Below are 27,502 nucleotides of genomic sequence, written 5' to 3'. Positions count from 1 at the left end.
CTGCAATGCGGGAGACCTGGGTTTGATACCTGGGTCCGGAAGATCCTCTGGAGAAGGAAATGGCAACCCACTCCAGTACTCTTGCCTGGAAAATCCCATGGACAGAGGAGCCTGGTAGGCTACAGTCCATGGGGTCACAAAGAGTCGGACATGACTGAGCAACTTCTCTCTCTTTCATTATATGCCATGCTTCCACCTTCCACTTTTGTTGCTTTAGGGGTTTGGATTTTGGTCAAAAACTATAACCACTAATAATCCTGCATGAGAGATCCTGGGTGTTATCACAAGAAACTGACTTGGGGTGCACATGCTGGAAAAAATAAGAGTATCCATGTTTACAGGCTTAATATACTCTCTCAATAATGACAGTAACCTCAGTTCCTATTGTTTGAACCCCCATTCTAGGGGAGGGGCAGACACGCATCTGGAGCTACAGAGGGAACCAAAGTCTCCTGTGTGGGAGTGGTCTCCCAAAGCAAGTGTTTCATATGTCATTTCACTCATGGGAGTGGACAAAGAAAGCAAATAAAAGAACTAAAACCAGGCAAAACAGACTTTCAAGATCAGGAGATTTAACCTGGAAATATCTCTTGAGTCAACAGTTAGAGGAGAGAGCCTTTAATGAAGGATCTACAGGGGAGTATACAGGCAGAGAGAAGTTGGTTTTGTTAAGAAATTTATTTTATGAGCAGTTATAATCAGAATATATCTTTATCATTTGAGTCAATAACAATATTCAGCAGCAGTCTTTGTTATTCCTTCACTAAAGATTGCTGCTGGCTATTAATCATTTCAAACACAATGAAAAGATAAAAGCAATCTAGGTATATTGAAATAAAATTAAATCCTACTCAGCTCTAAATACTATTCTGTCTGAGGTGACATGACATGTCTGGCTAACAAGCACAGTACACACACAATAGTCACTTAGGTTTTTTTTTTTTTTTTTTGTATCCAAACAGATAGTGTCACCTCATTCTGCCAAGAAGCTACTCAAAAACAATAAAGAAGCAGCTGCATTCTCACTGGTGATTTAAGGAGTTCTCATGAGCAAGCTTTTAGCAATCCTTGACAAGGCACCTTCATCAAATTACATGAAGCCTGAAAAACACTCAGTCATCTTTTAAGATTTTTAGTAGAATCTCTCACATCATGTTATTTCAAATCAATCATTGCATATCCTGGAAATAGCTCCTCCATGAGCTTTGAAGTAGTTTTGATCCCATAGTAGTGTGTCTACTGTTATAAAGACTGATAATGCAGAGTTTCCAGAATCTTGCTGAACACTTTAAGTTGCTTTCAGATAATTCAAGCAACACAAAACAAAAGTAAACAGAGGCAGACACACAAAAGATATAAACTTTCTGCTTTGTCCCTTTCTTCCATAGAGGGGAAAAAAAACCAAGATCAAAATTTTCCTCCTAATCCTCACATTACCTACATTGACCTAAATCATTGGATATTAGTCACTCTTCTACTTCAATGTGCCCACTGTAGACCCTCTGTGTCCTTTGTTTTAAATTCTCTTTCTGTTAAAATATAGTCTGGGTGTGTTGAGTTATTTTGAAGTATAGCCAAAGATGAATTTCTGTTAAAATATTATTTATAATATACATCAGATTCTAAATTCATCCAAAAGTCTGGGCTTTTTTCCTTAAAGTTTTGGCATTTGCACAGATGAAATGTCACAGAAATGACAAAAAAAGAGACTAGTTTTACAAACCTGATTAGCAGCCTCATTATTTTATTAACCTTCCATTGGACTTGAGCGTTATGCATGTGTAAGCATTCTTACAGGACTATATAACTGAAATCCCACAGAATGCTTAATCAGTATACACATTGTTTTTGCAGTCTACTTTTGCAAAACAGAGCACTCAAAATATACAGGTTGTTATATTAATGGGAGGAACTCTTTAATGTTATATTAAAGAGTTGGGGTTCTATCTTAAAAATAAAACAGAGCATGTTTATTGTACTTAGGATGAAGGATAAATGGCCCGAGGCACTGAGAAATCCTGAAAATTCCTAATAAAGGTAATATGATAGGTATGTTATGTGACCTTTTAAGATCAAGTGTATTTTGAGTATGAAAATCCTTTTTAAACTGGTAGAAATTCCTTGGTGGTCCAGTGGTAAGAATTCTGGACTTGGGTTCAATCCCTGGTTGGGGAACTGGGATCCCACAAACCACATGGTGCAGCCAAAAAAAGAAAAAAAAATACACTGGTAATTTATATAGAGAACCTATTCCAGCATTCTGGTAATTACTGCTCTACTCTTAAATGTAAAAGTAGAGTAGATAACAACAAAGAGCTCAGAACCTGAAATAGAAACAAAACAAGCAAGCAAAAAAATCCAGCACTAACCACTACTACTGGTTAAGGATTTTGCCAAGAAAATATATTCTCAAACACTGAAACTATATGCTCTAGAAAATCTGTATATTAATGTACTTCTTTATATGAAGAGTATTTCCAAAAGTTACAGTTTATTTCATAGTGACTACAGATATTAAACACATACTTTGAGTTGTCTTTATGAAATCTCTTTCAACAAACAACTATTGAGTTTGAAGCGTCAGTCATTATTTCAGGTAATGGAGATTCCTACCCTCCACCAGTGGGAGAGACAGACAAGCAAGCAGACAAATCTACAGGTTAGTATCCAAATCCCTTCTAATTTTAATTCTCCCTAGAGATATGCAGTCTCAATAGATTCCTTAACTTGGATTTATTACAACAATAAAACTAATAGGAATGCTTTTTCTTTCTCATATTACTTTAAATTCCCACTCTTTAATATTCATCACTGACATATTCTGCCCTTTAGAAAATATCTACCCAAATTCACCAACTTTAAATTCTGAAAATATTTATCATGAATTTGGCTCCACTCTTAGCCAAACAGGGGCTATAATATTCATTCACTGATTCAGTAACTCACATTCTCAATTAACCATATTTTTGTTTACACAGTGTTTGACTTTTGGGTGGCAAACAATAAGACAAAAAGTATTCACTGATTACATCTTCAAGGACACAGAATGGTAAATCCAGTTGAGTTTCTGAATTTTACCATATCCTGGCCTTTCTCACTAGACTCTCACAGCCTTGTGGTCTCTAATTTTTCCTTTTGTTCATCTTTGCATCCCCAACATCTAACACAGGGCATGCTCAACAAATAGTTATAAAAATAAATAAGGAAATACTAGGTAATGACTATTGCTCCTTACAAGAATAGTCTGAAAATTACAGGAAACTATTCAGCTAAGAAGGCAAATTGACAGTTTTTCAGCAACAAAGTCAAAACTAGAATGAACTAATTGGTTAACCAGCAAGTTTAATTATCCAAAATTATCCTAAATTTCTGGCATTAGGCTTAATACAAGTTACTTTGCATATTGGCATTGAAATGAAGAATACAAACTTTAGGCAAGACGCCTGACTACAAATTCTAGCTTTGTCACTTATTATCTAGGTAACCTTAGCAGGGTAATTAATTTTCTCTGTTTCAGTTACTTTACCTTCAAAATTGTTATAACAAAATACTACCATTGTCAGTGTTGTTATGAGGATTCAATGGGATAATATGTGTAACTTGCCTAAAAAATGATATCTGGCACATGGTAAATATTCTATCTTTTTGTCTTTTTATACAGTTCATGAGGTTCCCGTGGCAAATAAACTGGGGTGGTTTGTCATTCCTTCCTCCAGCTGACTTATTGGAAAAGTCTCTGATGCTGTTAAAGATTGAGGGCACAAGGAGAAGAGGGTGTCAGAGGCTGAGGTGGCTGGATGGCATCACCAATGCAATGGACATGAACTTGGGCAAACTTCAGGAGATGGTGAGGGACTGGGAGGCCTAGTGTGTTGCAGTCCATGGGGTTGCAAAGAGTTGGACAAGCCTGGGTGACTAAACAACAATAACAAATATTCTATAATATAGTTAACTAAATACATAATATCAGCATCTCCCAATCTGAGTCTTGAATAAACCTGGTTGCACAAGATGCTCTATGCAGTTACACATCGGATAGGTTTGGGGAATGTTACTTTTTCGGGAGAGTAAGAAAACTGGTTAATTCAAAGCTTTGAAAAGTTTTACAGCTAAAAGAATCTTGTTTAGATATATTTACACAAACACTTTCAAGTCTATTTCAGAGCCCCTCTTCCCCTACAGAACAGATGCTTCTACCCTATAGCACTTGTTCTACTTAACATATTTCGTGAAATTCTAATTATGCACCTGTTGCCTCTTTGCTTTGCAACCATTTGCATATATTCATATTTGTATTTGTATATATATGCAATTACATGCATATATTTTGAGTCACTAGTATGAGGGTATGGATTTTGGTTTTACTGTCATTCCTACATATTCTCCTGCTGCTGCTGCTAAGTCACTTCAGTCGTGTCCGACTCTGTGCGACCCCATAGACGGCAGCCCACCAGGCTTCCCCGTCCCTGGGATTCTCAGGCAAGAACACTGGAGTGGGTTGCCATTTCCTTCTCCAATGCATGAAAGTGAAAAGAGAAAGTGAAGTCGCTCAGTCGTGTCTGACTCTTAGCGACCCCATGGACTACAGCCCACCAGGCTCCTCCATCCATGGATTTTCCAGGCAGGAGTACTGGAGTGGGGTGCCATTGCCTTCTCTGATGTATTCTCCTACTGTTCCTATTTGGCCATGGTTCTTTATACAGGGTTCCACATAAATGCCAAACACACTGATTTATTTTTTTATTTTTTTTTTTTTTTAAGCAAAAATTGACTAGAACTTTATTTTTTTTTTCCTTTTTTTTTTTAATTTTATTTTATTTTTAATCTTAACATAACTGTATTAGATTTGCCAAATATCAAAATGAATCCGCCACAGGTATACATGTGTTCCCCATCCTGAACCCTCCTCCCTCCTCCCTCCCCATTCCATCCCTCTGGGTCGTCCCAGTGCACCAGCCCCAAGCATCCAGTATCGTGCATCGAACCTGGACTGGCAACTCATTTCATACTGATTTAAATGCAACATAAAATGTTATTTAAAACCATAAATTCAGGACTTATTGTTTTAAAGGTGTCTGGTTTAATAGTTCCAAACAAAACCTCTGGCACACCCATAAAAACACCCTTTATGTTAGAAATGACTGAAAGAAACCTTCACAGCAGTATAAAATGGAAAACCTAGTGCCAAAATAAGTTGCATATCAACATAAAGTAGGTGAAGCTGAATTGGTGACCTACAACATGTTTCAATCCAGGGAGGAGGGGGAACCCCCTACCTGAAGGGAAGTAGGCAGAAGCTTCAATTTTCCCCCCTTTCTTCCTTATAACTCAGAGATCTGACTTCTAAGAAAAGCAGATAACTCTCTCCTTATAGTACAGATTATACATCTGAAACAGCCTTCAGGGCAGCATCTCCCATAAGGCAATGAACAGTAAGCATACAGACCTCCTTCCACATACAGACCCTGTATATATACTGGAATTTAAATACAGTAAAAGGAGAACAAATATGCCCAAATGATTTTTGATACAGTACAAATGCAATTAAATGGAACGAAGATAGCTTTCTCAACAAATGGTGCTTGAGCAATAGGATATACATTGTTGTTTTAGTTACTAAGTTGTGCCTGACTCTTTTGTGACCCCATGGACTGTAGCCCACCCAGCTCCCCTGTCCATGGGATTTCCCAGGCATAAATAGTGGAGTGGGTTGCCATTTCCTTCTCCAGGGCATTTTCCTGACCCAGGGATCTAACCCGCATCTCTTAATTGGTAGGCAGTCTCTTTATCACAGAGCCATGGGGGAAGCCCATGATATATGTAAGCAATAAATAAATGAATAATAAATTTCAAAAATAAACCTAGACCTAAAATTCACATGTTAAACAAAATTAACTCAAAATGGATTACAGACATAAGTATTTATATAACTTTTAGAAAAAAACAGGAGAAAATCTATAAGATTTAGAGCTAGCCAAAAATTCTTAGAATTGGCACAACTCATAGAAGGAAAACCTGATAACTGAACTTCAAAACATTAAAACTATTTGCTAATGTGAAAGACCCTATTAAGAATGTGAACAAAGTGCAGACTGTGAAAATATTTGCAAACCATGTATCTGTCAAATGACTAACTTCTAGAAGAATAAAGAATTCAAAACTCAACAATAGGGGCTTCCCTGGTGGTTCAGTAGTAAACAATCCACCTGCCAATGCAGGAGACATGGGTTCTATCCCCGATCTGGGAAGATTCCACATGCACACAACTAAGTCCATGTGCTACAACTATTGAGCTTGTGCGCTAGAGCCCAGGAACTATGACTACTGAGCCCATGTGTGCAACTACTGAAGCTGCAAGCCCTAGAGCCTGTGCTCCACAACAAGAGAAGCCACCACAATGAGAAGTCCACGCACCGCAACTGGAGAATAACTCTTACTCGCAACAACCAGTGAGAAGCCCATGCAGCAGTGAAGACTCAACACAGTCAAAAATAAATAAAACAAAAGATACATGTATATATATAAAATATATATATTTCACAGTAAACAATAAATGATTCAACTATAAAATGGGCAACTGATAGAGACATTTTATCCAAAAACTTGCAGATGGAAAATAAACCTATGAAAAGATGTTCAAAATCATTAGCCATTACACAAATGCAAACTAATTCCACATTGGAATAATACTATGTACCTATCGCAATGGCTGAAAGAAAACATAGTGAAAACAAAAAATTGTGGTGAGGGTGTTGAGAAACTGGCTCACTTACAGAATTGGTGGCAGGATGTAAAATGGTAAAGCCACCCTGGAATATAATCAGGCAGTTGCTTTAAAAACTGAACATACAACTACCATACAACTCAGCATTGTAATCCTGGGCACTTACTCCTGAGAAATAAGAAGTCCTGTTCACTCAAAAGCTGGCAAATGATTGTTTACAGCAGTTTTATTTGTAACAGCCCATGTTAAAAACAACCCTGATGTCTGTCTTTCAACAATGAATAGTTAAACTATGGTATATGCATACCATGAAAGTCTAATTGCAATGAAAAGGAACAAGCTGTTACTACTAAAGCATTCAACAGACTGGATCAATTGCAAGAGAACTATGCTGAGTGAAAAATGTCAGTCCTAAAAAGTTATATATTGAATGACTATTTATGTAACATTCTTGACTTTATTGCTTTATTGACTATGCCAAAGCCTTTGACTGTGTGGATCACAATAAACTGTGGAACATTCTTCAAGGGATGGGAATACCAGACCACCTGACCTGCCTCTTGAGAAATGTGTATGCAGGTCAGGAAACAACAGTTAGAACTGGACATGGAACAACAGACTGGTTCCACATAGGAAAAGGAGTACGTCAAGGTTGTATATTGTCACCCTGCTATTTAACTTATATGCAGAGTACATCATGAGAAACGCTGGGCTGGAAGAAGCACAAGCTGGAATCAAGATTGCCAGGAGAAATATCAATAACCTCAGATATGCAGATGACACCACCTTTATGGCAGAAAGTGAAGAGGAACTAAAAAGCCTCTTGATGAAGGTAAAAGAGGAGAGTGAAAAAGTTGGCTTAAAACTCAACATTCAGAAAATGAGATCATGTCTTCTGGTCCCATCACTTCATGGAAATAGATGGGGAAACAGTGGAAACAGTGTCAGACTTTATTTTTCTGGGCTCCAAAATCACTGCAGATGGTGACTGCAGCCATGAAATTAAAAGACGCTTACTCCTTGGAAGAAAAGTTATGACCAACCTAGATAGTATATTCAAAAGCAGAGACATTACTTTGCCGACAAAGGTCCGTCTAGTCAAGGCTATGGTTTTTCCAGTGGTCATGTATGGATGTGAGATTGGGACTGTGAAGAAAGCTGAGCACCAAAGAATTGATGCTTTTGAACTGTGGTGTTGGAGAAGACTCTTGAGAGTCCCTTGGACTGCAAGGAGATCCAACCAGTCCATTCTGAAGGAGATCAGCCCTGGGATTTCTTTGGAAGGAATGATGCTAAAGCTGAAACTCCAGTACTTTGGCCACCTCATGCGAAGAGTTGGCTCATTGGAAAAGGGAGGGATTGGGGGCAGGAGGAGAAGGGGATGACAGAGGATGAGGTGGCTGGATGGTATCACTGACTCGATGGTGAGTCTGAGTGAACTCCAGGAGTTGGTGATGGACAGGGAGGCCTGGCATGCTGCAATTCATGGGGTTGCAAAGAGTCAGACACGACTGAGCGACTGAACTGAACATTCTTGAAATGACAAAATTATAGAAATGGAGAACACATTACTGGTTGCCAAAGGAGGTCATAATGGGAAGGAAATGTAGTGGCTGTAGAAGGCATCTTTGTGGTTAAGGAAATGTCTGTATCTTTACTCTGCCAATATTCATATTCTGATTGTGATACTGCACTACTCTTGCAAGATGTTATTCCCTTACGGGAATGTGGTCAATGGGATCTCTATATATTATGTCTTACAACTGCATGTGAATCTAGAATTATCTCAAAATAAAAAGTTAATTGAAAACATTTTAATTGAATAGTATATTTAACAATCACTTTATTATTTTCATTTATAGAATGTGTACTTTTTCACCATGCTATTATTGATATATCTTAAAATGATATATCATGAGCATCAATACATAATGCGAAGGAAATCACAATGCTTCCCTGAGAAGAGAAAGGTATATACCCCATCTCTCATGCCCCAACTTTTAAGATTTATATGTGGGAGAGAGCTCCCTAAAACATCTACCTCTGAAAGACAACAGGGCTTATGTCCATGAAACCCATAAGGCTATTGTGAACTAAGAAAAAGTTCCTAATGGGCATTAAGAAAATGGAAATTATCCCTGAACTCATTTAAAGTGTTTAGTTATAGTGAGTCTCATGAAAAGATCAATTTGATTCAAAGAAAACTTTAAGAGGAAAAGGACTAATAGATAAAACAGAGTAACATAAAGCTCAATTAAATATTAACTAACATTCACAGAAGACTGTGGATTCAAAAGTAGGCAACTGTTTCAAGCAGAAAAAATAAAAGAAAAAAGCTTAAGTAGTAACGAAAAGATAATAGGCACCAAGGATATGACAATAACTTGGACTGTTTTAAAAAACTCTCCTAAGTAAAAGGAACATATTCAATTTCCAAAGGGATGAACTTGAATGATCTGGTTATCTAGGACATTTTTCCATTATAACCTTACTTATAATATGTTAATATACTCTATACTTTCCAGCTCCCATTTGATATCTCATCATGAGAATACATACAGACATAAACATTTTTTAAAAAAGATCTGCCACTTCCATTTTCTAATTGCCTGTTCATTCTTTTCAACCTGAGTCCTAGATAACGGAGTTCAGTGTTTATTGAAAAAGCATTCTCAGTGGGCACCAATGACTTGCAAATTTAACACCCAAAGGTACTCAGACTCATTTCATAAGACTGTTTTCCTTTGACATTTCTGACTGTGTCCACTCCTCTCTTTTTCCTACTGTTTCTACTTTTCTGTCTCACTCACTGGACTTTCTTCCTTCTGATTTTCAAGAACAACAGTAACATTATTTGTGAAGCACTTTACACATTACATAGTTTTCACATATATTACTTCATTTGTTTTTAAGGAGACACAGGTAAGCAATTTACCTAGGATTATACTGAGTGGATGAGATGGTTGGATGGCATCACTGACTAAACGGACGTGAGTTTGGGTGGACTCTGGGAGTTGGTGATGGACAGGGAGGCCTGGCGTGCTGCAGTCCATGGGGTCGCAGAGTCGGACACAACTGAGTGACTAAAGTGAGTGATACTGAGTGGAGTAGATCCTGTTCCTCAACTCTTCTTCTTCCTGTTTTTTTCTGTCAATGTTAACTGCTTTCCTTTGTGGCTTTTGGGATCACCTTTGTGGAGATGTCTTTAAACTACATTGATAAGACAAGTATTTCATTTGCAGCAGAGGTGATACAGATGTTCCCAAGCCTTTTGCTGAAGTTGGGACTGCAGTTGTCAGTCATAACTGAGATGATAATAAACCATTTCCTAACAAAAACTGACACTTTATTTCATTGAGGTTTCACTGTTAAATAAGTAGCTAAGAGACCTTATAACAATTACCATGTTTATGGAATACTACTTACTAAACTGATTGAGTGGTTTGAGTTAACTGATTCAATGGAAGGAAAGTGTTAACTCTATTACCAATAGAATCAATGAGTAATAAACACACAAAGAAAAATCCTCAATGTTTCCAAAAGTTATATAAACATGAACGAACCATACATTGCATTTAATTTTCCTAGACTTCATAGTTAATTACCCTTTAAATTGTTATTATACCTCAATGAAAAATTTTAAGAGAAATATGATCTCGCCATGCTTAACTCTCTCATATTTTTCTAGGAATATAATTTGTTATTTTGATACAAACTATATGCAAATTTCTCTGAAATATTAAACCTTTTCATAAGCATAATTTTGATCACTGTACACTTCATTCTACTTCATTTAATCATTTTCCTATTAGTGTGCATTTCAGTGTAGATTAAAATGTTTCAGCTTTTACAGTGCTGCAATAAACCAGGTCAAATTTTTGCCCATATTTGTGATTATTTCCTTAAATTCCAAAGTGAAATTACTGATTATAAACAGTTTTAAGACTCTTGATAGATAGTATCATATTCATTTTCAAAAGCCTGTATTAAAGCTTGTAAAATTCAAATATAATGTAAAAGCACTGCTTGTCAAAAATAGCCATTTGGCTTTATACTTATGTGGGATATTTACTCTGCAATAGCCGATGGCAACCATCTAGAAATGGGAAAAAAGTCACAGGCAGCAAAGCAGGAAAGTAGGTAGGTGAAGCAGAGGATGGAGAAACAATCCAAACACTATTAATATACAATACACTTTGCTTCACTGTACACTGTACACTGATGGTCTGGTTGGGAAGGGAGCCTGAAGTAGTCCAAGCCATTTAGTTCTTTTTTTTTTTTTTTTTTTTTTTTTTTTTTTTTTTTAAATTTTATTTTATTTTTAAACTTTACATAACTGTATTAGATCTGCCAAATATCAAAATGAATCCGCCACAGGTATACATGTGTTCCCCATCCTGAACCCTCCTCCCTCCTCCCTCCCCATTCCATCCCTCTGGGTCATCCCAGTGCACCAGCCCCAAGCATCCAGTATCGTGCATCGAACCTGGACTGGCAACTCATTTCATACATGATATTTACATGTTTCAATGCCATTCTCCCAAATCTTCCCACCCTCTCCCTCTCCCACAGAGTCCATAAGACTGTTCTATACATCAGTGTCTCTTTTGCTGTCTCGTACACAGGGTTATTGTTACCATCTTTCTAAATTCCATATATATGCGTTAGTATACTGTATTGGTGTTTTTCTTTCTGGCTTACTTCACAAAAATATGGAACGCTTCACGAATTTGCGTGTCATCCTTGCGCAGGGGCCATGCTAATCTTCTCTGTATCGTTCCAATTTTAGTATATGTGCTGCCGAAGCGAGCACCAAGCCATTTAGTTCTTTCATACCTTTATGGACATCCAAATTAGGTGTGTTTGGAGTTTTAAGGATTACTTGAAAACTATACTGTTTGGCTTTATGGAGAGTATAAACTCTTGAAAACAAATGTAAAATCTGCTTTGAGAATTTAAACACTCTTAGAACAATCATATCAACAAACTAATAGGAGAGGGGAATAAAATGAATCCCAGTCTCTGGGGTTAAATATCAAGAGAATACATGGAAACCATTATACTTTATTTTACTAATTCATATATTCATTCAGTGATCTACTACTTCAACCAAGATTAATTGAGCATCTATTAGATGTCAGGCACTGCTCTAAATAATGGGAACCAAATTATGAACCATAAGGATGCTTTCATATCCTCTTAAAGCTTACAGTTTCACAAGAAAGACTGGTGATTCACCAGGCAGTTACAGTAGAAGCAAGCTCAGGTGGATGAAGAAAACAAAACAGGGTAAACCAACCCTATTACGGTGATTTTAGGATGTATCTGAGATTAGTTTTCAAATGAAAACTAAAAGCTAGTTGATTGAACAGAGTGTGTTGAAGAATCAAAATAGTGAAATGCCTTGCCTGCTGCTGCTGCTAAGTCACTTCAGTCGTGTCCGACTCTGTGTGACCCCATAGAGGCAGCCCACCAGGCTCCCTTGTCCCTGGGATTCTCCAGGCAAAAACACTGGAGTGGGTTTCCATTTCCTTCTCCAATGCGTGAAAGTGAAGTCGCTCAGTCGTGTCCGACTCTTAGTACCCCATGGACTGCAGCCTACCAGGCTCCTCCATCCATGGGATTTTCCAGGCGAGTACTGGAGTGGGGTGCCACTGCCTTCTCCAGCCTTGCCTAGGGTCACAAATCTAATAAGAGTGTCATGCTAGGAGTGAGGTCTTCAGCCTCTTCACTGATAATAGTGATATTCCACTAATATAGCCAACCACTAGTATCAGTTTCCTAACACCTCTGGACTGGCATTCTTTATGAATTTTCAGGGTAATGAGAAACATCCCCTACACATGGGAGAAACTCTTACAGACCATGGGGATCATATTTTAACTCACAGCACATTTTAGAGACAAAGTTGGGTCTTCAAGACAAGTTTCAAAACAACAACAACAAATTGTGTTTTGAGGTTGTCTAACCTTTCAGTAAAAGACTTCTCAAATAGTAGTAAGTCTGTGAACATTCCCACCTATCATTGAAGACTACAAGTGCTTGATGATTAGTGGGGGTTCCAAATATTTATTAAACTACTTCAAACATCAGAGATATTACTTTGCTGACAAAGGCCCATTTAGTCAAAGCTATGGTTTTTCCAGTAGTCATGTATGGATGTGAGAGTTGCCCTATAAAGAAAGCTGAATGCCAAAGAATTGATGCTTTTGAACTGTGGTGTTGGAGAAGACTCTTTAGAGTCCCTTGGACTGCAAGGAGATCCAACCAGTCAATCCTAAAGGAAATCAATCCTGAATATTCATTGGAAGGACTGATGCTGAGGCTGAAACTCCAATAATTTGGCCACCTGATGAGAAGACTCATTTCTGACTCATTAGAAAAGACCCTGATGCTGGGCAATATTGAAGGCAGGAGGAGAAGGGGACAGACAAGAGATGATGAGATGATGAGATGGTTGGATGGCATCACCAATTGATGGACATGAGTTTGAGCAAGCTCCAGGAGTTGGTGATGGATAGGGAAGCCTGGTATGCTGCAGTCCATGGGGCTGCAAAGAGTTGGACATGACTGAGCAACTGAACTGAACTGATTTCAAATGGCACAGAATGGATGAAGAGAAAGCCAAGCTGAAAGGACTTTATTTTGAACTCCATGACATCACCACTTTCCAATAAATTTTAATGCTGATCAATTGATCCTGATGCCATTCAAAACACTACAGGGAAAACCTAAATTACAGAGCTTTTTTAGTGGAAGATTATCAAGTCTAATCACCAATATTATCCTAATGCATCAGATCAATTTGCTTTGTTATAATAACTTCTAAATTTCCTTATCATATTGACCCTCAAATTTCCATTTTCAGACAAACTGCACAGCACATTTCCTGTATATGCTTTGCTTCTTCTACAGGCTTGCACAACAATATTTAATTATGCTTTTCTTTCTTTAAAAACAATCAATAACTTTGTTATACTTTTTTTCTCCCCAAGCAGTTAGTGTCTCAGGGCAACAAGGAAAAAGTTTTCAATGTAAAGTGTGTAAAACAATTGCAATCAACTCAAATTGTCTATGACAGGGGAATTCAGAGATAGCACATATGACTGAAATCCATGGATGTACCCCAAATTTCATTTCAAAAAGCAATTTAAACCTCTCATTTAACCAAAACTGTTATCTGCAGCAAAACTGGCTGATTTGAGTTTTGTCTATTTTGGAGCCAGTCAGTGCGTACATGACACAGAAGTATCCTTAAACTTGATAATACATCCCCAAGGAAATGAAAGTTAACTATAATCATTTGGCACTGAATAAAAAATTCCACCAGAAGTGTCAGTTCAGTTCAGTTCAGTTCAGTCACTCAGTTGTGTCTGACTCTTTGCAACCCCATGAATCGCAGCACGCCAGGCCTCCCTGTCCATCACCAACTCCCAGAGTTCACTCAGGCTTATGTCCATCGAGTCAGTGATGCCATCCAGCCATCTCATCCTCTGTCGTCCCCTTCTCCTCCTGCCCCCAATCCCTCCCAGCATCAGTCTTTTCCAATGAGTCAACTCTTTGCATGAGGCGGCCAAAGTACTGGAGTTTCAGCTTTAGCATCATTCCTTCCAAAGAAATCCCAGGACTGATCTCCTTCAGAATGGACTGGTTGGATCTCCTTGCAGTCCAAGGGACTCTCAAGAGTCTTCTCCAACACCACAGTTCAAAAGCACCTATTCTTCGGCGCTCAGCCTTCTTCATAGTCCAACTCTCACATCCATACATGACCACTGGAAAAACCAGAGCCTTGACTAGACGAACCTTTGTTGGTAAAATAATGTCTCTGCTTTTGAATATGCTATCTAGGTTGATCATAACTTTCCTTCCAAGGAGTAAGTGTCTTTTAATTTCATGGCTGCAGTCACCATCTGCAGTGATTTTGGAGCCCAAACAAATAAAGTTTGACAGTTTCCACTGCTTATCCATCTATTTCCCATGAAGTGATGGGACCGGATGCCATGATCTTCGTTTTCTGAATGTTGAGCTTTACACCAAATTTTTCACTCTCCACTTTCACTTTCATCAAGAGGCTTTTTAGTTCTTCTTCACTTTCTGCCATAAGGCTGGTGTCATCTGCATATCTGAGGTTATTGATATTTCTCCCAGCAATCTTGATTCCAGCTTGTGCTTCTTCCAGCCCAGCGTTTCTCCTGATGTACTCTGCATATCAGTTAAATAGCAGGGTGACAATATACAGCCTTGACGTACTCCTTTTCCTATGTGGAACAAGTCTGTTGTTCCATGTCCAGTTCTAACTGTTGCTTCCTGACCTGCATATAGATTTCTCAAGAGGCAGGTCAGGTGGTCTGGTATTCCCAGAGCTAAAACCATCTGATGCTTGTTTTCAGATTCTAAATGCCCTGTTTAGAGCCAGTATATAGAAAGAGTCATCGTCTTTTCTTCGCCAAGTCTGTGATTATTTAAAACCAAGTCATGAAGTACATATTTAGAAGTACCTCCAGGAAATGTAAAAATTAAGATATCATGCTTTACCTTTATATTTCTATGTGATGACATTAATTGGGCAGCTAAATTGAAGCTATGCATAAAAAGCAGCTTCTCTACTTATGAAAAGATTCCAAAAAATGATTCATAATTCTAATTGTTTTTAAGTGCTGAGTGACTAAATTCAAACTGTTTTTCTGCTAAGTTTAAGACTGCATTCCAAAGAATTTCATGGTTCAGAATTTCTTACTAAGAAATTAAGACAATCAAGCGGGATGGAGTTCCCTCTCACTCAAGAAAGAGTTAACAACTTTTATTCTTTTCATATCTTCAACTGATGAGGAGGGTCACCCACCTTACGGAAGACAATCTGCTTTACTCAGTTTACCAATTCAAATGTTAAACTTATATACAAACACTCTCACAGACACACCCAGAATAATGTTTGACTCAATATGTGGGCACCCCATGGCTCAGTCAAGTTGCCACAAAAAATTAACCATTACGGCCATTTTAAAATTCCTACTTTCATTTCCCACCAGAATTATAAATCCTTACCACTACTTCAAAAGCTCAGTGTTTAGCCCCTATTGGATATGAGGTGGTTAACGCTATTCATAAAAGTACTGTAAATGAAGTGCAAATACAGTGCATGGCAGACCCTAGGAAATGACCTGCTGATTTAAATTAAAATAGCCAATAACCATCATGTAAAACATTGCCAATATTGGGCAATCAATGTTCTTTGCTCTACTGTGTACCTTTCATATATCAATGAAAATTCATAACTTAAAAGTTAATAAGGAGACTGGCTTTTTTGTGTAGTACCAATTCAACTGGAAATAAATGAAAAAATTCATTCAAACAATAAAGCAGTTTTATTACACATGGTTGTACAGCAGAATGTTTAGTTAATAGATCAGTTTGGTATCAAGTAGACTAATCTTAAATCAGAAGAGAACAGATGGAAGGGATTTCAAATAATCAATAGCAAAAGCAAATATTTATAGCATGTTTATTACCTGTGAGGTGCTACGTGTTATACCCCAGATTTCCTCAAATTAATATGCAAAAATAACATGAATTTGATAGCTAAAATCATGGTAAATACATGTATTTTATACTTTTAATACTTTGTCTTTCTCATCATTTTTTAAAAAATCAATGTGAATCATAAATCCTCTTGCTTCACTTTTGCAATTTATGACTCTAGGATGATGAAAAGAGGTTAGAAATAATAGTAATAAGACAGCTGAGGTGTGTTTATCTTTGCTTTTCTGTACTAATTATAATACTAGAAACACATAGGGCTTGTTATGTGTCAGGCTTTAAGTACTCTGCACATACTAACTCTTTATCTATGTAACAAACTTAAAAGGGAGGCTTTGTTATTATTCTAGCACACAAATGAAGCAACTGTGGCACAGAGAGTTGAATAAGTTGTCTGAGGTCACACACCTAGAAAGCAATAGAAAAATGACTTCTATCCTGCAGCCTGGCTCCAGGCTCATGATATTAATTGTGGTGGTCCATAGCACAGCAGCTCAGCCAGCACAGTGACTTGGTGAACTGGGAATGAGTGTGTACTGAGAAAAACCAGACATCACACAAAAAGAAGCAAACTTAATTCCTGTAAAAAAAAAAAAATGAAATTAAGTTCGAGCTGGTAAAATGAATTCCTTCTTTCTATGATACCAAATTTCGAGGACTTTATTTTTGTTTGCTTCACACATATAAAAACTTATGATTCTTGCAGTAGCAATTGCCTTTTATGAATACACTTTGGAAAGCCTTTTGATCTATGTATATAATCAGATCATTGCAATAACTCTGGGAAGCACTCCTCTCATTTTCTAGATGAGAAAACATGCTAGGGAAGTTAAGAAACTGGATAAAATGGAAGTTCAGATCTTTCTGTACTTGAAACAGCTAGGATTCCTTCTATCTACCACCTCATCAATGACAATTTACCATTGGGTTAGATTGTACTCAGAATTTTATATTCAACATCCTGAAAACATAAACACATTTCCTTAACTAAGTTATTAAATATACAAATAGAATTAGAAATCGACAAAATCATGAAAGAGATTATGCTGAACCATTTGATGCTAAAAGCCAAGGGAACACATTTTTTTAAAAAAGATCATAAACAGTTATGAGAGTTTGTCTAGTATAGTTATCAGCAACAGTTAAAACTGCTTCAAAATTGGGAAAGGAGTATGACAAGGCTGTATAGTGTCACTCTGTTTAATTAGCCTATATGCAGAGTACATCATGCAAAACGCTGGACTGGATAAATCACAAGCTAAAGTCAAGATTGCTGGAAGAAATATCAAAAGCCTCAGATATGCAGATGATACCAACCTAATGGCAGAAAGTGAACTAAAGAGCCTCTTGATGAGGGTGAAAGAGGAGAGTGAAAAGCTGGCTTAAAACTCAACATTCAAAAAGCTAAGATAATGGCATCCGGTACCAACACTTCATGGCAAATAGAAGGGGAAAACATGGAAGCAGTGACAGATTTTATTTTCTTGGGCTCCAAAATCACTGCAGATGGTGACTACAGCCATGAAATTACAGGTTCTTGCTCCTTGGAAGGAAAGCTATGACTACCTAAACAGCATATTTAAAAAGCAGAGACATCACTTTGCCAACAAAGGTCTGTATAGTCAAAGCTGTATTTTTTCCAGTAGTTGTGTATGGATGTGACAGTTGGACCATAAAGAAAGCTGAGTGTCAAATAATTGATGCTTTTGAATTGTGGTACTGGAGCAGACTCTTGAGAGTCCCTTGAACTGCAAGGATATCAAGCCAGTCAATTCTAAAGGAAATCAACCCTGAATATTTATTGGAAGGACTCATGCTGAAGCTGAACCTCCAACACCTTGGCTACCTAATACAAAGATTTGAAAAGAATCTTTTTACTGGAAAATATCCCGAAGCTGGGAAAGATTGAGGGCAAAAGGAAAAGCTGGTGACAGAGGATGAGATGGTTGGATGGCTTATGTTCATGGATGACTCAAAGGACATGAATTTAAGCAAATTCTGGGAGACAGTGAAGGATGGGTAAGCCTGGCATGCTGAAGTCCATGGGGGTCACAGAGTTGGACATGACTTAGTGACTGAACAACAGTACAATCATTATAAATTTAAGACTGAAGGAACTGAAATGGCCTATTCTGAACTATATTTCAAATATATATATATATATATATATATATATATGAAAAGACTTGGAGGGAAAAAGTAAATAATTTAGCATGTCCCTGAAATACAAATAGCTCCTAAGAAAAGAAAGCAATCATGTTAAAAATTTGAATGATGGGAAAAATAAATGGACAATGCTTGCTCTTTTACATTAGATTACACTGACAGATCCTTATCTTTATCTCTTGTGTTTATTTTCAGCAGTACACAAATCTGGGTCAAAATGTATCAAAGATTAGATGACTGTTTGTAAATACAAACATCTTAGTAGTTAAATTCTGTCTTGCTGGAGATTACCGAATGAAGCAAAGACACATCCATTATTTTTGTAGTCAGTTTCCTCAAGCAAAATTTATCAAATTGATTCAATTTCCAGACCATGTAAAGAGCTAGTGGTATTTTCATGTCCATGCAAAAGTTAGAGCTCTGGGGGTTTTCTTGACAAAATGTAATTTTCTAGTCAGTGAAAAAGGAATAAGAAAGTAAGAAAGTGAATGACTGATAGACAGAAAGTTCAAGCTACTGCAGGCAGGCAGAAGGGAGGAAAAATAAATTAAGGAGAAAGAGAAGAGAAGTTATGGGCCTAAACTGTAATAGATGCTTATTCCATCAAGATGTAGAATTTAAAAGCATCAACAAGAAAGAGTAAGCTTTGCTTCAATGTTATATACGCAAACACACACACAGGTACCCATGCATATGTGTATAGGCATATGTGTATATACATGATGTTAATATGTTCAGTGGACATGAACTTAGGCAAACTCTGGGAGATGGTGAAGGCCAGGGAAGCCTGGCATGCTGCAGTTCATGGGGTTGTGGAGAGTCAAACACAACTTGGCAAGTGAACAATAACAACAAAAATACATGAAATTGAATCTGAATCTTATCTAAGAATTCCTACATTGCCTTGTCCGAGATGAGGTAATATATGTGAAATCCATTTATAAATTGTAAGGCATTATATATACATGACTTGCAATAAATCATGACCTCAATATGTTATAAACAACTCTGTGTTTACAACCACCTTGATTCTTGTTTTCCAAAAGGAAAGGAAGTTTAATTAGAGATGTAGAATATGTCAATGGTGTACCTGAGGACAGAATTATAGGATAATCCAAAAAATCAACTAATATTAAATACAAATTGGCCTAGTTCCTTCTTAAAACTATAAACAATATTAAAAATCACATTTGTTCCTTATGAATCAAGAATATGGTGTATTTCAGAACACCAGTTAGAAGTTCTAAGGATATTGTTTTCACTAATTCTAAGTCACTAGTGACCTGTAAGCTATGGACAAGGTCAATGTCAATATCAAGGCCACATATTCAGTAATAAGTGTATGCAATTGAATAAAAAATTAGAAAAGAAAAGTAATATCACAAAATCCCATTATAAAAAATGAGGTAATTTCTCTTTGAAATGATTATATGGTCCAAAAGTTATAATGCCATTATAGAAACACATTTAAACAAACATAAAGCTAAATGAATTCATAATATGCTGCTTCTGCTATGGCAGAATGATACAAAAGGAGAATAAGAGGGGGAAAAAAGTCCTAATGCTCAAGGCTTGAACAAATAAGAATGTCTAGATTTTCACACTACTTTTTATTGGTGATTCAGGCCTTTCCTAAGCCTGGCATGCTGCAGTCATGGGGTTGCAAAGACAAACATGGCTTAGCAACTGAACAATAATAACACCTCATATTTTTGAGTGCTTGTTATTCTGTATTATCAGGAATTATTATTTTTATTTTGAAAACTATTGTATTGGAAAAGCCAGCTTACAAAATTAAGTATTCTCTAAGACCATCTTTTATTTTTTAAAGTATGTATCTGTGTATTCATTATTTCTAAATGCTTAAAAAGCAAGATTTAAAAGAAAAACCACAGAGATTGTTTCATCCCAATCTAGTGTCACAATTTAGCACATAGAAAGTATTTACTGATACATTTTTAAAAAACAGGTGTTTTTGTTTTTTCACAAGGCAGATATATATTATCCTTAATCATTCCTAGTATCCTTAGAGAAATATGATTTTGTGAAAACCATGAGTATTACACGAATACTAGAGTCAATGTGTTTTAATGCTGTGTTAGTCTTTTTAGGATAATAACAACCATCTTAATAATAAATATGTATTTCATAGTTGGCAAACATATTTAGGGATTTCTTATTAAAGAAAATAGTTTCTTGCTTCAAAATTATATACTCCATGTAGTACTCAAAGTAGAAGACCAAAAGGAGTAATGGACTTTTATTTTAGATGGTTTAATATAATTTCCTCAGATTAGAGGTTACAAAATTCGGTTTAGAGAAATTTTCTCAATGTTTTCTTTAGCTTCCCATTACTCTTTCACTTCTTCATTCTTCTCTCACATTTTCATCCTTTCTTTAAAAGTAGCATATCAATAGAAAAATACAGGGTTAGCTCCAGGGAGACATTTTGTCCTTCCCTGTCCCTCCCCATTATTAAAAGCCTGCTTTGATGATCAGTTCAATTGCTCAGTCGTGTCTGACTCTTTGTGACCCCATGAACTGCAGCACGCCAGGCTTCCCTGTCCATCACCAACTCCCGGAGCTTACTCAAACTCATGTCCATCCAGTCAGTGATGTCATGCAATCATCTCATCCTCTGTCGTCCCCTTCTCCTCCTTCCCTCAATCTTTCCCAGCATCAGGGTCTTTTCCAATGAGTCAGTTCTTCGCATCAAGGTGGCCAAAGTATTGGAGTTTCAGCTTCAGCATCAGTCCTTCCAATGTACATTCAGGACTGATTTTTTTAGGATCGACTAGTTTGATCTCCTTGCAGTCCAAGGGACTCTCTCAAGAGTTTTATCCAACACCACAGTTCAAAACCATCAATTCTTTGGCACTCAAAGCCATAAATAAACCATAAATGTGGTATAGTAATAACTACTAAAGTTGTATCATTTTGTTATCTCTGTGTGCTATCATTTATCAGCTGATTTGGCTCTATTATGTCTCCACACATGAGTGTATGCCATGCTTCATCTTTAAGTTAATTTTCATTTTATATTGGAGTACAATGTTCTGTTGATTTCAGGTGTACAGCAAAATGAATCAGTTATACACAATCCATTATTTTTCAGATTCCTCCCCCATATAGGCTACTACAGAATATTGAGTAGAGTTACCTGTGCTAGACAGCATATGCTTGTTGATTATCTGTTTTATACATAGTAATGTGTATGTTAATCCAAAACTCCTAATTTATCCATCCCCTGTACCTTTTCCCTTTGGTAACCGTGAGTTTATTGTTGAAGTCTGTGAGTCCATTTCTATTTTATAAATAAGTTTACTGTTTGTTTGTTTGTTTTTTAGATTCTACACAGAAGTGATATGATTATTTGTATTTCTCTGCCTGGCTTACTCTTAGTATTATAATCTCTGGATCCATCTATGTTGTTGCAAATGGCATTATACCATTCTTTTTATGGCTGAGTAATATTTCATTGTATATACGTACCACCTCTTCTTTATCTATTCCTCTGCTGATGGAAATTTAGGTTGTTTCTATGTCTTAGCTGTTGTAAATAATGCTGCAATGAACATTATGGTGCCTATATCTTATCTGACTACAGTTTTCTCTGGATATATGCCCAGGAGTGGGATTGAAGGATCATATGGTAGCTTTATTTTTATTTTGTTAAGAAATCTCAATACTGTTCTCCACAGTGGCTGTTCCAGTTTACAATCACTCCAACTGTGTAGGAGGATTCCCTTTTCTCCACATCCTCTCCAGCATTTATTGTTTATAGATTTTTTAATGATGGCCATTCTGAGGAGTATGAAGTGATACCTCACTGCAGTTTTGATTTGCATTTCTCTATTGATCAGTGATGTTGAACATCTTTTCATGTGTTTATTGGCCATCTGCAAATCTTTGGAGAAATGTCTAAGATTTTCTGCCAATTTTTGATTGGGTTGTTTGTGTTTTGACATAGAAGTGCTTGAGCTGTTTGTATATTTTGGAGATTAATTCCTTGTGGGTCACTTCATTTGCAAGTATTTTCTCCCATTCTGTGGGTTGTCTTTTCATTTTGTTTATGGTTTCCTTTGCTGTGTAAAAATGTTGGTATAATTAGGTCCCACTTGCTTATTTTCATTCTAATAAGTGGGTCAAAAAAGATCTTGTGCAATTTAAGTCAGAGAGTGTTCTGCCTATTATCCTCTAAGAATTTTAGTGTTCAGTCTTACATTTAGCTCTTCATTCCATTTTGAGTTTGTTTTTGTGCATGGTGTTAGAGAATGTTCTAATTTCATTGTTTTACATGTAGTTGTCCAGTTTTCCAACGCTGGGCTGGATGAAGCACAAGCTGGAATCAAGATTGCTGGGAGAAACATCAATAACCTCAGATATGCAGGTTCACCACCCTTTTGGCTTGTTTCATCAACCATTTACTATGTCTAAGACACTGCATGAAATAATTTGCATTTGATGCTTACCCCTTGCAACTACATTTTTTTTTCTGTTTTAAGATAGGAAATATGTCCATTGGAGTTATTATGGATTTACTGGGCTCCTTCTCTTAGAAAATGAGAACATGTTGGTATTTATGACATCATCTTCTTCAATCCTATGATTTTACAAATGAGAAGTATGGTATCTAGAGATGTTATGAGTTGCTTAAAATTAATGCTGTCTGTTGTCCCTCACAGTCAAACAGATTAACTAGGACTCTGATACAGAGTTTGGGAACTAGGGGTATGTTAGGAGGAAGGGCTGATCTACTACAGCATGTCACAAACATCAAAGACAAAGCCAATGTCTTGCCCACTAGCACACCTGGGAAAGATGTGGATCTTCCAAAAAAGGGACAGAATGAGGCAACATATTCAAGTACAGGTATTGGAAAACTGGAACCCAACTAATAGAGGAGACAGCACAGACCATGTTTTTGCTTATGATACCACTCATGCATGAAAAGGCTTCCTTATTGTTTAACTAATCAACATTTTGCCCAGTCTGTACTCCAAGTGATCTCTCCCTTTTTTCCCCCAGAGTTTTACTTATTTGTGTCATGCATTTATAGGGAGACTATACTCATTTTTAAAATGATGAGGTATGCCCAAGATGGCCTTGGTTAATACCTTCTGTGTATAATTATTAATACAGTCCACTCCTTTTCTAAAACACTATGGTTTTGGATAGCAAATTACATGGTTGCCCAATTCATGTACCATCTATTTTTTACTGCCTTTCCCTTCTGGCAATTTCTTCAGATGTCTATACTTAATAATGATCATGTAGTTTATAAATTCCATGAAGAGAGGGATATGAGCATCAGGATTAGGTCAGGTTAGTTAGGGCTATGCTCATTTAAGATGTTATTTCATATATGTATATATGTGTGTATATATATATATATGCATTAATATATGCATATATTAATACCATATATACATACCTAAGGTAATCAGTATCTTTCTCAGTACCTAGACCATGATTGCATGCGCATGTGTACTAAGTCGCTTCAGTCATGTCCAACTCTTTGCGACTCCAAGTACTGTAGCCTGCCAGTCTCCTCTGTCCATGATATTCTTTAGGCAAGAATACTGGAGTGGGTTGCCATGCCCTTCTCTTGGAGATCTTCTCAATCCAGGGATTGAACCTGCATTGGTAGGCAGATTCTTTACCACTAACACCGCCTGGAGTGGAAGCTTAAGTTTTTTTCTATTGATGCGAGTGATATGATGCCAAAGTGCTCATCAATATAAAGTCCTACTTAATTATAGGACATTTAAATAATCACAATTTTTACATGAACTAACTGCATGGATTTTAATAATATTACCAAAATGACTATAGGAATAAAAACTGAAATGGCTGTAACATTTGAGCTATCACCTTACAATATTTATGGACTCTGTCATCCCCAAATATAGAGAATATTGTAAGAAATAAAAGGAGGAGGCTTTATTCCACTTTTAAAATGATCTCTATCCTTCCCATCAAAATAAATACTGTAAGAGAACAACCTCTATAAACTAATGACATAACTGCTAGGTTTTCAAGCTAAAGCAATTTACATTAAAAAAAAAACAACAACAATTCCATTTCATGCATATATTTCAGCTTAACTACTGAAAAAAAGGCATGGTTAGACTAACAATGAGGAATAAAATGTATCTACATTACCCTTACCTTACCCTCACTCATGGAATTCTATGAAATTTTACTCTTCAAATTTAAGTTCAGATGTCACTTCCATTGAGCCTCCTTCCCTCTTGACCTTTTACTTCTCTCCCCACATCCCTCCCTTCCAGGAGTCATATACTCTACTTCTGTATTCTTACAGACCCTTCTACATATTTATATTATAACACTCACTACATTTTACTGTAACTGTTTATATACCAATCTGCCCCACTAAACTGATTTCCGAGGAGTCAGAAACCAAATACTTTTCATCTGTCAACTCCCAGTATCTAGCTCAAAGCCTGTTACACACCCTGCTTTTAGTAAATATTTTTTAGACAAATGAATCAATGATTCAGTCATTTATAAAAAGGTTACAATGGCATGTTAAGTAAATACTCTATATAAAAGAGGCAACAATCTTAAATGAGTATAGCACTAGCCCAAAAGTGATATACACACTATTGGCAAGATTTGTATAAAAGAGAGATCCTTTCAAAGACACAACCATTTTCTGTGTCTAAACAGAAAATCCTATCCTTCGATTTAAACTAGCAAAAGACAGATGGGAGCACATGCAGCAGTTTGAAGCAATGCAACGGAATCATTAAAACCTTAGGAAGCAAGACCAGTGAAGGGAAACTGTGTTCAGAGATAAAGTGCTTTCATTTTAATGAATCCATAGGAAAACTAGACCCTGGTCAGTTCTCTCTACATGTTGCTGATTCCAGAAGCAATCAACCAAGTAAGCAACTCTTCAAAGCTAGTATGGGCAGTTTAGTTAAACCAATGAAAAAAAATCAGTCAAATTGGTAACTGGACATTAAGAAAATCAGATAAAAAGCAAATAGTGGGACCTATTTTCCCTTCATCTATATTTCTATTCTACACAAATAAAGACATAAAACAAAAATAACTGGAGATGTGTATTTGATTGTTTTTTTCGAATCATAAGTTATTACAGACCTTTCTGGATGACTGCTCCATACAACCTGAAAAAATAATGAAGTGCTTACAGTTCCCCCAGAGTCTGCAGATGGACAGAAATAGCCTATGAGCCATTAACGTGGATTTATGTTTACATACATAATCTTTAATATATACACAATTTTCTACAATATTATTTGTGTACATACAGCATGTATTGCAATGGAGTATATAATGAGTTATCATTATATTCTTTTCCCACTAATTGAACACTAAGATTCTTTAGGGGATGAACAAAATAAATGTGGTACCCTTGAGAGAAACATGGGCTCTCTTAGGTCAGGGGCTTGTAAAAGTGGGAGGTGGGTGCGATTAAGGGATAATAGCAACCTACTCCAGTGTTCTTGCCTGGAGAATCCCAGGGACAGGGGAGCCTGGTGGGCTGCCGTCTATGGGGTTGCACAGAGTCGGACACGACTGAAGCGACTTAGCAGCAGCAGCAAGTGAGAGAGGATATATTTTCCAAAATGCTAACTAGCCTCTTAGTGTTCATATATCAGTACCGGAAGGGATGCCATTTGAGACCACTTTCTACTTCTAGACAGGATTATATCCACAACATTTCTAATAAGAGGGGTAATCCTGTTCTTAATATCCTCCAAAGAAGATTTAAACACTTTCATTTGTAACCTATGTCTGAGTTTTGACAACACTTACAATCAAGTTATTCTTTGTAGAGCTGATCTAAATCCCTCTTAACCCAGTAGGAATTTATTTCCTCTGTGTGCCCCTTAGATGAACAAGCTTATCACCTTCTCCCATATAGTCTTTTAGATACTTAGCTAATACATCTTGGGTCTAGAGAAGGCCTGAGAGGGCTAGGATAAGTACTAAGCTCAGTGGATCTTGATGCTGGCCTATTCTGGGAGGGTGGTCATAAAAGTGATTCTTAATTCTCAGGGCCCTCACACTGACAAGCCATGGCTGAGCTGAGGAAGAAGGGTTGCATGGAATTATCTCATGGGGGGGTGTCTACTGGCAAATTCTTTGTTGGTGGGGTTATCTTGCTCATTGCAAGACATTTAAAACGCCAGCCGCCATAACACGATACCCTTTAAATGCTAGTAGCATGCATTCTCCCATCATTATGGCAACCAGAAACACATTCTCCATTGCTACATTTCCCAGGTTCCTCACAGAGGGTAACACTGGCCCTGTTTCCTTGAGACCTACTAGACAACAACATCTAGATTTACACTCATCAACTGGGCTAGAATCAAATGGTTTGCAGATGCCTATGCTGCTGCTGCTGCTGCTAAGTTACTTCAGTTGTGTCCGACTCTGTGTGACCCCATAGACGGCAGCCCACCAGGCTCCCCCATCCCTAGGATTATCCAGGCAAGAACACTGGAGTGGGCTGCCATTTCCTTCTCCAATGCATGAAAGTGAAAAGTGAAAGGGAAGTCGCTCAGTCATGTCCGACTCCTAGCGACCCCATGGACTACAGCCTACCAGGCTCCTCCATCCATGGGATTTTTCCAGGCAAGAGTACTGGAGTGGGTTGCCGTCGCCTTCTCCGGCAGATGCCTATACATACACACAAAGTTAATATTTTTCTTTGGTACATTTTAAATAAACTTAAATGTTTCTGTCTCCATACTCTAGGTCTGTTGCAAGTCATCAAGGATAAAGTTACTAACGGCAATTACTGTTGCTTGCTAATTATCTGTTATCCATCAGATTCTGTTTGCCGTTTTGCACAAGTTACATTATTTAATACTTAAGAAAACCATCTTTAGGAAGATCAACATCCTCATTTTAAATACAAAGAAAATGAGGATCAGAGACTGTCATGAACTTGTTCATTCAGGTGAGAATTAAAAGGACTGAACTGACATCTTCCTAACTTCAAAGTCATCACTATTTGCAGAATCAGTCTGCCATATATGTTGCTATATATTTATATATGTGGGTCCTATGCAC

The 27,502-nt window shown here is 37.1% G+C and overlaps 1 protein-coding gene and 1 non-coding gene across 5 annotated transcripts in view; both read right to left on the bottom strand.

Moving 5' to 3' along the window:
- The window catches only part of MAGI2 (membrane associated guanylate kinase, WW and PDZ domain containing 2), an 831,153-nt gene that overhangs the window by 680,131 nt on the left and 123,520 nt on the right, over positions 1-27,502 (bottom strand). Inside the window, exon 5 of one of the 4 annotated variants that reach the window (XM_055590145.1) lies at positions 16,670-16,841. The exons of the other annotated variants lie outside the window; for them this stretch is intronic. The gene's annotated coding sequence lies outside the window, so the exon portion shown is untranslated. The remainder of the gene's footprint in view (positions 1-16,669; positions 16,842-27,502) is intronic. 4 annotated transcript variants of the gene reach the window in all.
- Positions 11,431-11,537, bottom strand: LOC129659759 (U6 spliceosomal RNA). Its single transcript, XR_008718229.1, has one exon. It is a non-coding gene; the product is annotated as a U6 spliceosomal RNA (small nuclear RNA).

Source organism: Bubalus kerabau, chromosome 8 (genome assembly GCF_029407905.1).
Source record: "Bubalus kerabau isolate K-KA32 ecotype Philippines breed swamp buffalo chromosome 8, PCC_UOA_SB_1v2, whole genome shotgun sequence".
NCBI classification, from domain to species: Eukaryota; Metazoa; Chordata; class Mammalia; order Artiodactyla; family Bovidae; genus Bubalus; species Bubalus kerabau.
The sequence above is the reverse complement of the archived record's forward strand: the minus strand, read 5'-3'. Positions and strand labels throughout refer to the sequence as shown.